This window comes from Spermophilus citellus (assembly GCF_964194105.1).
Source record: "Spermophilus citellus genome assembly, chromosome: 5".
NCBI classification, from domain to species: Eukaryota; Metazoa; Chordata; class Mammalia; order Rodentia; family Sciuridae; genus Spermophilus; species Spermophilus citellus.
This window is the reverse complement of record NC_138186.1, coordinates 90,568,754-90,581,065: the sequence shown is the minus strand read 5'-3', so window position 1 is coordinate 90,581,065 and position 12,312 is coordinate 90,568,754.

The window sequence follows — 12,312 nt, the reverse complement described above, 5'->3', positions numbered from 1 at the left end:
AATCACTTGCTTTATGTACTATTGTCATACTAAGAGGATGATAGAACACATAGTCTTTGTAGTAATTAAAACCAACTCCTTGCCATTGTAAATCTGGCATGCAATATTTTCACTAGACCTGAAGTAATCCATGAATATTTTACAATAATATTTCTGCAATGAAATAAAGTGAATTTTGAGAACTAGAAATCAAGAATCAAAATTGTTACCTTTTGAGACAGTAGAATCCATTTATGCAAAACATTCCAAAGAATCAATATAAAAACAAGTATACTTAATAAGAAGGTTCAATAAGTGACTGTATACCCGAAAATAAAGAAAACCAATGAATTTTCCCATGTATCAATCTTCAAGGTGATAGAGATTACTCTTTATAACATAAATTTAAATATTAAATAGAAAAATACAAAACAGTTATACAAAGTGTCTGGGAAAAGCATTAGTTTTAAGAACCTATGAAAACAAAAATCTAATATTTTATTTAGGGATTTAAAAAAATCAGTATTGAACCAATTAATATTCATTATTTGAAACACTCAATATTATAAAAAAAATGATTTTCAACACATTGATTTATACCATTATCAAAAATAATTCCAACAAAAGTCAAAACATAAGTTTTTGGAATATATTGAGTTGATTTTAATTAGTTATAAAAATAAATAGGGTAAAGATGAAATTTTGTAATGAAGATGATCAAGAGAGTATTAATTAACACTTTCACATGTTAAAATAGAGCATAAATTCAAAATATTATAGCACTGCCAATAATATACAATGAAATAAAATAATGTTGAAATAGCATTAAATATAAAAATATTTACCCTTAGAAATAAATAAGAACAAATGGTGTAGGACAATAACTGGTTCATAATAGGGGAAAAATGATCTTTATATTATTTTCCAAACACTAATAGATTAATGTGCTAGTTTTAAAAACTAAAAGAATATTTCAAAAAAGGAAAACAATATGGGTAAATAGTTATATAGATTTGGAATGAGAAAAGTCTTTAGAGGCAAAATTAAAATTTGTAAAAATTTTTAAAAGTACAAAAATTTTAAAGCATCATTTATTAAAATATAATAAAAAACATAATCAGCTGGGGTCAAAATACTGATAAATTATAATGTCTGGTGCTGTAGGGTCACAGGCTGATCTGCAGGTTCAGAACAAGTCCAAGCACCACTGGCCACGTGACTGCATGTAGGTATGAAAGAGGAAAATCAGCACCAGGTGCTTGTCTCACCATCCTTCTGTGCCCCTGAGATAAATCACTCACCCAAAATCAAAGTGGCAGCCATACTCAGCACCCCTCTGCTATCACTGGGTCAGCCAAGGGAGGCACCAACTCGGTGACCAACACACTGGAAAGTGAGAAAGTGAATCACTGGATTGAGGAATGAGTGGAACAGTCACACATAGCTTGGCATTAACCCCAAAATTATATTTAATCAATTCTGGAGCTTCTGTAGATAATGCTACCTTTTGTAATATTGTTACTTATGGTCTCTTCCGTGTTAGCTGAAGTTTATGTTATTGTGTGATAAATACTAAGAAATCTACTTTCCAGATGACTCCACTCCCCCTGTCCTACTTCATGATGTCCTTGTTTTACATTTGTCTATGACCCTCCTCAGATCTACCTCCTTCCCTTACTCCATCACATCTCTAATCTGAGGACTCCCAAATTAAGGCTCCCAGAGGGCTGTTAAGTCAATCTCCTAGAGCATTGGAAGAAAATGTAAGTCTTCTGCTTACATTTGTATTTAATCCAAAAATTCAATGATTATCAAATGAGAAATAATTCAGTTCTTCATGTATCAGGAAGATAATACTTTTTTTTTTTTTGAGAGCGAGGAGAGAGAGAGAGAGAGAGAGAGAGAGAGAGAGAGAGAGAGAGAATTTTTAATATTTATTTTTTAGTTCTCGGCGGACACAACATCTTTGTATGTAGTGCTGTATGTGGTGCTGAGGATCGAACCCGGGCCGCACGCATGCCAGTTGAGCGCGCTACCGCTTGAGCCACATCCCCAGCCCATGGAAGATAATACTTTTTACATGGAGTCGTTATGAGAATTAGTTAATACACAACAGTGCTTGGGAAAAAGCAAGTTCTAAATGAGAATTAGCTACAATTCTGAGTGTGTAAATCAATGCTGGCACCCTCCCTGTGCCAGCCATTTCCTCTGGCATGGTGATTATCCTAAGGGCAAAGAAGGCTTTCCTCACAATGCAATTGATACTTAGGTTCCTTTCATCATCTTGTCTTACAAAGCAGTTAAGAGTAGGGCTTTGATATCCCATTGTAATTGAACTGGTCAACACATAATTGCAGAAAAAAAAGACTGCTGCTCCAAAAAATGGAAACTTAAAAGAGTAAATTGAAGACAGCATTAAAAACTCATGCCCAGAGAATAAGAAAGTCACACACTGATCTATTTAATCAGTCACATTCTAAGGTAGAAACATGACAAAGTAGTCAAATCCAATGTGGCTACATAATTTTGCCTCCAAATTAACACTGTTAAATATAAAAACAATTATCTACATATTTAAAAAACACAGGAATGAATATATTTGACTCGCCTACCAAGAATTTTGCCAATAGTATCAGCAGGTATAAAGCTGATTTATTAAAAATTTAAAATCCAACAATTTCCAATTAGTTTGTAACAACTGTCCAACGTCAGGGAAGATGGAATTTCCTAAGTTCTAATACAAAATGCTATACAGGGGCTGGGATTGTGGCTCAGCAGTAGCACGGGAGGGACCTGGGTTCAATCCTCAGCACCACATAAAAATAAAATGCATTGTATTGTGTCCATCTACACCAAAAAAAATAAATATTTTAAAAAATGCTATATAATTGGAGGGTAAGATTCACAACTAAATTAATGCCCTAAAAAGTGAATAAATGAGAAAAAAATTTTAAATATTATATCAACCATGGAAGTAATAAAATTAAACTTCAAAACATACTGAACCAACACATCATGTACAGTTCTATAACAAAGAGTTGAACTACAAGTTGGGGTTTGGGGTGATTTTTTAAGAAATATAATCAATCACATCATTCTGATTGTAAATATACACAAATTATATATAATATAAAATTTTATTACTATCTTAATTTTATATCAGATGTAAAAGTATTTATTAATAATACAATGTAAAAAATTAAAAATTGAATATTTTATTTATCTCTTATGGAACTTTATAATATATGAAATATTAGTACTATAATACTAACAATACAATTGACTCACACTAAATATATGGTGGACTCACAGGCAAATAAAATAACTATGGCAATAAGCTCTGTTCTAGCCTTTGATTCTCACAGCTGTTAAAGTTATTCTCTTAATACACACTTGAATCATGCCTTATGCTTCTTTAAAAAAATCTGTTAATGGCTCCCTATGGCCTAATGAACAAAATGCAAACCCCTTTGAAAAATATATGAGTGACCCGGTCAAATGTTTTCAGCCTAATTTTTATGGGGCCTTTCCCACTCCCCACTACATGAATAATTCTCATATTTCCATAGCACTTGACCTGTCACTCCAACATAGTACTCATTTTAGTCTGTCAGTATTATTAGGAGTTTCTGTGTGATGGTGAACAGAACATTGAAGTTAGGAGAATTTGGGCTCACTGAGCTCTACTATAAGACCCCTATTTATCACTTTATCAATTCCTCAATTTTAAAATGAAAATATAAGGGAAGATCACTAGAAGTAATATACATATATTATCTAGTCAAGTTGTCTAACAGTCACTCAAATACTGAATGAATAAATTTTTCCCTCCAAAATATGAATGTATTTGTGGAATTTGACCAAACATGAATTATATCATATCCTTACTTAAATGATCTCTTAGAGAGTCAGATTCTGACCAATGAAAAATACATGTGAAAAAAATGTACTCTGTGTCATACAAGAAAATGACTAATTTTCAAGGAAAGTAAATATAACAAAATTAACCACACCCATTTCTGCATTTAATCTCTTTTAATTGTTTCCAAGGCACATTCAAATTTTGTCACCACTTAACATCTAAAGCATTTAATTATTTCCCTGGTTTTGACTATTTTATTTTAGGATTATCAGAAGTTCTCTGTATTTAATTTTCAAAAATATTCACCATGTCTCACCATTTACCCAAATAAAGTGGAATTTGAACATTAAATGGCCACAGATATCCCAATCTAGAGTAGGATTTCTTTCTAAATCTCTTCAACAAATAACAGAAATCATTGTGGGTAAAATTTATCTAAGACTCATCCTAGGAAATTTAGTGAGCCAACCAGTTAAAATAAGTATAATTGTTTTGTTTTGTTTTGTTTTTTCAAAATATGTGACCACATAGCCTGGTGGTTGATGTAAGGTGATAGGACTTGATTCAGCTCTTCCACAGATCATAAGAGATTCCACCTGTGGACCAGGTTTAAGCTTTCTGGCAATCAAAGGAAGTAATTAAAATGAGTAGCCTCTGAGATCAATGGGCATGGCCTTTCTCTTCACTGCTATTTCAGAATGGAAAACAAGTATCAACCAAACAATTCTCTCCAAATTCACACTTGCACAGAAACAAGAAAAAATGCCCAATGAGCATGAGTGATATAAAAGACCAATAAAACTTCAGACTATTGACTGGGTTTATGTTAATAACCAAAAGCATGGTTTAAGTCAAGTCAAGCAGGGCTGAGGTGTAGTTCCATGGGAAAATGCATGCTTAGCATGTGTGAGGCTCTGGGTTTCATCCCTAGCACCTCCCACCCAAAGAAAGACATTTATTTATATATTAAATCAATATAGTGTAATCCATATTTTAAGTAAAGTCAAATATGAACATATGCTTATGAATATTCTGCAAGCATGTCTCCAGTTGTGTTACATGGATGTGTTTTCACATAGCTTCAAAGAAATTCGTGGGGGTGGTGGTGATCAACACAAAAGCAACGGCAGTTACCCAGTTCCTAAAGAATATTAAATGGTTTTAATCACTAGAAGAAATTTACTGAAATCACAGCCAGAAATTTACTGAAATCATCTGACTGAAAACATTATTAATGTAATTACTTACTTTGAAATTCTTATTTCTAAAATTACTGTAAGGCCCTGGAGAGCCTACCACTGCACTTCACTAGCGTGCTTCAGATTTGAGAGCATATACAATTGTGATCTATTGAGCTGAGCAAAGAGAAATCCTGTCATAAACTCTAAACCAAAAAGAGAGTGTGAGGGAAGAGGAAAGTTTGCAATGAAGCTCTAATATCTTTTGTAGACTCTCAACTCTCAACTGCTCCTTCACGGGGTGGAAGAAGCATCAGTACTCCAACTTCAAATCTTTCTCTGAGTGATCCTCCTGCCTCTCTCTCATAAGGATTCTTGTGATAAAACCGGGCCCATCTGAATAAACCAGGATTAATCCACCATCTCAAAATTACCTCTGCCAAGTGCCTTTTGCCATGTAAGTGAACATATTCTTAAGAGTTCAAGGATTAAGCTATAAACATCTTTGGGATAGGTGCACTATTCTGCATATATTTCTTTCTAGACATGCTTTAAAACTACTAGTACTGAATAAATCTGGAAAGGAAGACTATAAGCCTAGTGATCAAAGGGGAAAAAAGAGATTTTCCTCTTACCATATATCATGTTACAATTTGAAATTTTCTCATATGTCTGCATTATTTCAAAATATTGTGTTTAAAAGGTCACCAAAATGGTTGATTGTTTAATAGAAAGATAAAATTGAACCTCCCAATGAGACTCAAGAGTAAAAATTACCATTTAAAAAGTGACTGTAATATAAAGAGACTTTTGTGGTTAGACATCAATTTTTAATGTTCCTTAAATTCTGAATTTTTGGTAACCTTTGTTTCCATTCATTTTATGATGAACGCAGTCAACTTTAAGCACAAATGTGTATTTAGAAACTTAGGCCATAAATTTAAAAATGGTCTTCATGAAGCTAGGATACGCTTTATCACTAGATTCTTTATGTTTAATTAATTTAAATGAGTTACTTCTTGGAATGTGAGAAAAGTGAAAGTAGGAAACAAAAGAAAGAAGCTTATTATGGTCTATATTGCAGATTTCACCTTCATTCTCTGATACTACAAGATGAAGGGATGCAGTAGTATAGGAGAGCAGAAATGTGCTCTCATTTATGGTTTAGAGAACAGAAGTGGTACTAACAGGTATGCTGTTCCATGCAGATGGATAGCACAATGGAAGAACTCAAGGCAGTCACAGTGAACTCTTTAATAGCCCAGAGAGAAGGATCTGAGCCAAGCCTACCTGAGACCAGCAGCAGTACTGAAGTACGTACAGCATGTGCACAAGCTTACTTTGCTAAATCCTAATAGAAAAATGACCAGAAGTCATAAAATCTGTTTCCATCTCTTTAGTGTTCAAGGAGTTGCAATAACCAAGTTTCTTTTCCTTCTTTTCGCTAGATTTTAAATGTTGTGATGGAAACATCACTTTTAAAGGTTGCTCTATTTCTGGTTTTGATCATTAACATTCTGCGCTGCATGCCTCAGGAAGCACAAAATGAGATGTTCAGATTCTAATTCTTACGGATAAACTAATGAGGGAGCTGAAAAGCATGGTAGCCTAGATAAGAGATTTACGAATGGACAATGGCATGTATCATTGGGAGGTTGACATCTCAGTTGTAATTCTTTCTGCCAACTTCATTCTTAAATCTTGCTAAAATATTTCCCATGTTTTGTAAAAGGATAAAAATCCATTCAAGGATTACTGTTTAGTTTGTTTTGATGATAATTTTATGTTTTATCTCATATGTAAGGATAAGCAAATTGTGTTTACATTTTTAAGAATTCTGAGATTTTATAATATGGTATTTACATAAATCTTAATAATCAATTGAAAATATTCTATAGTAAAATATTAAATGTTCTATCCTATAAAATATATGTAGGCTTATGGGATATTTCTCAATGGCATACAATTATTTTTAATTGCTACATCTTTTCCCACTCCTCATTAGAAAATTAAGGATATAAGGGAGTTAGTTTTAGAGATGGAAATGAAAATCACAATTTGAGTTTTCCCATTTTCCAGTACTATATTTTTCGATAAATGTTATTTAATCCTCAAAATTAAATGCAAGGATGGTATCATCCTCAGTTTCTAGATGAGAAATACAAAGCAGAGGAGTAAATTGCTTGAGTGTGCTCCGCTGGTGATTTAAACCCAATCTAATAAATGGTTTTCAAATTCACACGTCTCGTTTGCTGCACATTATTGTTCCCATGGTTCTTTGAGGCCAAGCTAGGGATTTGGCTACTAGGAATTTTAATTTTGTTTATTCATTCAAGAGTAAAACACATACATACATACACACACACGCACACGCACACACACACACACACACCAGCACAAATATAGGTAGTTAGCAAGAACATTCTGTTTATTAAATGTTTAGATTTGAATCACTTATAAAATCATTCTGAATGAAATAAATAGCAAAACAGTAACAATTACCCAATTCTGATATAACTTCAATCCATTATTTAAAAATTACATTTAGAACAAGGATTATAGTGCATGAAAATTTAAACAGATTAAAATTTGGTGTTTGGTGGCTAAGGTTGAAAAAGTTCAGTAAAGTTCAGTAAACTCATGTTTTCTATGAAGGGTGCCTTGGTTTAAGGGGCAGAAATTGCTGACTCCCACTAGGTTGATCATGTGACTGATGACATCCTTCTTATCTGAATAGAGAAAATTGGGCTTATTCCTCCTACAGGTGTGGGAGACAGCCAACCAAGAGCTACACACACCATGCCACTTCCCTTAAGAAGTGAGGAATATCATCATAAGATGATTCACAGCCTACTTTAAAAAAAAACTGTTTCAATTAACACTTCATTGCTATTTCCATTTTGTTTCAACTACTAGGTTTCACTGTTGCCTTTCCTATGGGTTTCTTATAGCCTTTGAGACTACTTGCACTCAAAGCCTGCTGAGAGAGGCAGGCTGGGAAAACCACAGGCATTTCCCACAACCAATACGCCCAGAGTGCAACGAAGTTTACAGCTGAGATCTGAGCTGTAGGGCCTAATGTGTCTGCTGGCAGACAATATGCAGTATTCTACCCTTTTTTATCCCTTCCCTCCTGGCCCCAGCCACGCTGTGGAATTCCAAAAGTGTCTCATAACACTATTCAATTCTAAATCAGTCTTCATAAATCTTTTTCATAGCTTCATCTACTTTCATCAGCAATTTGTGATTGCCCCTTCAAACCCTTTTGACAAATTTCTTTCTCATAGCAGTCCTTGAAGAGCAATTTTCACTGACAATAAGATGAAGGCTATTGAAACGCTGAATACCAGCACTTCCATCAATTTCTTGTGTCATTACGGTTACAAACTCATCTTCCCAGCACACATTCTCTGTGGGCAGGCAAAGGAAGCTAAGATTTCCAAGTGGTATTTATGAGTTGTACGTGAAAGTGATATGTATGCCACTATTTGATTTCCATTGAAACTAGCGCCTGCTTTGCCTTCGGAAAAGGCAGTTGACAATTAACCATGCTAACCAGTTTGTGATCAATAGGTAAGAAACTCATCTTCCAAATTGGCCTCACCTAGTCCAGGTAAAAGCTCTAGCTGAGGGTTCCCAAAGAGGGGGAGATAAAGTGAGAGGCGGTTCCTCATCCATCTCCCACCAGCCCAGCCCCAGGGCTGCGCTCTCCTCCTTACCTGTTTTGTTACCATCTCTGTCCTCCCACTGAGCATGGAGTTAAATAGTCTAGGATGACACTCGATGTTTGTTTGATTTTCAAGCCTATTTTAAAGTATTCCTTGTTTTTTCCCCTTCATCCTATTTGATTCCACTGTTACCTTGTTTCATCAAGATGCAGAATACTTTTAGCCTTTTGGGTGGATATAGTGGTAAAAAATGTTAACATTAAACTTACCATAAAAATGCTTTCTTATTTATTTGATCCTCACAGTCCAACTAAAATTTTAGTTGTGACCATTTTATAGATGATGACCCATAGCTTATAGAAAGGCAGATGTCTAAACTAAGGGCCCTCCGTTAATAAGGATGGAGCCAGTTCAAGTCCAAGTCGCTATGGGGTTTTGTTGGTTGGTTGGTTGGTTGGTTGGTTGGTTGGTTTCCAACTGATCACCTAAGACAGATGTTTTATTCCAACGTTCTCTACTGTTTGCACTCTGCCAGGCTAGGTCTCTTTGATAGAAGAAGGGGACCTAGTCAAAGAGATTCTCATTGGCCACAGAATCAGTTTTAATCACAGAATGTGAATCTGTATTTAAAATATGTCTACCTGTTTCAGTATCTCCTAAATACAGCAACAATATTCTTCCATATACTATTGTTCCTAATGGAGGTTGATTTTTTCAGTTCTGCTCAAAATATTTAAATGATCTGCCTGTCAATCAGAAAGCTAAGTTTTCCTATGCCTGTAGTTTCTACAATAAAGTCTTCTAATTTTGTTATAATACAGAAAAGTTCCTCTCAAAGAACATAGACCTATCACCCTTAGAATTTCCCCAAAGCATCTGAAAAACTTCCCAAAGGAACAAAGAAAAAAAACATAAATTTGAAACTTAACTGTGAGACTTTTATAAAATCTTGATGACTAAAAAATATTTAAAAATATTATATTCTAGAACATAAAACAAGGATTCGTGACACCACTATATGATTCAGGAATTGAAGTGAATGTTTATTGAACACATCTTGTTTATAGACACTCAAGAAATTACTGCAAATTCTGACAACTTATAGCCCTAATAGATATGATTGTCCCAATTTCAAAGGAATTAAAGAACTTGCCAGTGGACTTATAAATTATTAATGGAAAATCTCTGCTTTATAGATAGGTTAAATAGTCTAAAAATTTTATGTTCTTTTTACTACGTCTCTTCAGCCATTGTGCCAATACTATTTTCTCAAATACTAAATGTTGTGCACTCTGCAAGTGAATACAAATGCTCTCCTCAGTTCATTATTAGAGTTCCACTTCCAATAAAATTTATCTTTGCAGCACCTTAGTCCATTAAAAGTTTTGTCAAGCCAGGGAACAGTTGACTAGAGGATATTTTATGTTATACAACAATCTAAGAGGAAAATTTATTTTCTCCAAACTGAGTTACAACCAGAAATTCTCCTAGAGAAGGGATAGAACTAATTCAGCCTCTTCACAAACACAGGCATCCTGAATGCAAAGGTTGTGAAAGCAGGACCTGGGTCAGTGATTTCCTAGAATACCAGCGTCCAAAGACATTAATGGATCAATGGCACCTTGCAATGCGATCAACTTTTCTAGTTTTTGTGTTTTCTCCCTAGAAAAGCAAGACAGAGATAACACACATTTGGGTTTCAAGCACAGCTTTAGCTCTTACCAGCCAGGAGATTGAGGCTGGCACTTTCTCTTCCTCTCTCTGAAACCTGCTTTCACTTTCTTCTGTAGAATGATAATAAAAACCACCTATCTTGGTGTGACAATTAAGCGAGATTATATATGGAAAGCTGTTAGGACGACAGTACCTAGCCACTAAAAGATGCTCATAAAATACCAAACCTTCATGTCAGGATTTAAAAATAAATATTCAGGCCACTTACTATAAACCATGGCATTTTAACCTGTTGTATAATTCGTATCCATCACATTTCAGGATACTCATCTCAAATATTAGTTTCACATTAGGAATGTGAAATGGTTGGGTTTTTTTTTCTACTGATCAAGATGAGATCAGCTAGGCTGCAGAAGTCAAAAGTAAAACGACAAAGGTCTGGAAGAGATGTAAATGCAGGATTGAGAGAAAGGAAAATGATGCGATGAATAGTACTGGCCATCAAAACTGACTTAGGGAGTTACAGAATCATTAAAGGAAGAATGCCCTGCCTGAGTAAATATTAAGTGCAAGATATTTGGTTTTTTGAAGGTCATATTAAGCCACCATGAATCTCAAAACTGATTGGATAATTGGCTATATGACTTAAAACAGAGTAATCATTCAAATTCTATTATTTTATATATAAACTGTAATGAAAAATTCACATTTCATTAAATTATAACTAAATATAGTACAAAGGACATCTGTGCTTTTTTATATAAGATCCAGCAAGAATATTTAATATAGTTATTAGCACATGTACATAAGCATGAATATAGCAAATGAAGCATTATTTGTAATGAACTGTAAATATTGTCCCTCACAACATACATTAGTTAGTTTTCTGGTCTCCCATAAAGGAAATAAGTAAATTAATTAACGTGTATAGTTTTTTTTTTTTTTTCTGAGTGAGTTTTATATATGTGGGAGTGGAAAAAACCATCCCTCTTGTGTAACTACAAATGAATCTACCTAGCAATAATGGTACTAATTGACCAAGACCTGGCAAATGTATTCACAGAAGTGAGAAGAGATAAGAAAAAGTGGAACTCTTTGCATTCACTATTCAAACCTACAGAAAGAGCTTCAGGAAACTTTCCATGATGTTCCGGGTCACGCCGGTATTCATGCAATATCTACAAATGAAAAAGTGTCATGTAACCCCACATCATGAATGTGATGAAGACAATCACAGCTGAATGTTAGGAGCTAGAACAAAGTCCTAGTAAGTGGAGACATTTGTGGTTGTCAGAAACTTCATAATCCAAGAATAGATTAGACGAACTAACCCACAGCTCTTTTGGAGACACCCAGGTCAGAGGAAGATCAATTAAGCCTTTAATTTGAAAGCTAGGGATCTGTCAGTACCTCTGATAATTGTGCTATGATTTCCTCCACAACAGAGAGAACCACTACCAGAAACATGAGCCAAGACAATGGTGCCAGAGTCTTGTTTAAGCTTCAGTTACTTCATTCACCCACCCTTTACAAACTTTAACCTTGGCAAATTTGGGTAAGCAGAGTTGGCATCAAGAGTTAGCTTTAGGCAAATCTGTAAAGCTCAAGAAGTTTGACTGTAAATATTCTCAACTCTCTTTCCGTCATCGTCTCTTACTTCTATTTTCCATAATCCCCTGCAGAGCTTTAATGAGCCTTCTGATTCTATGTACCCAGGAAAAATCTGACTCTCCTGGATTTCATTCTGTAGGCAATAGAGCAAATTGATTTAAACAACAACTTGTTTCTAGGCACCTAATATGTTCCAAGCCCATTGGAAGCACTGGGAATGCAGTACTGTTAATACATCACATCTATCCTAAAGGACTTTGACAGTCAAGCTTGGAGGAAAAGGTAGACATACGAAATAATTGCCAAACAACAGTGTGCAATAAAATGTTAATGTGAGTCA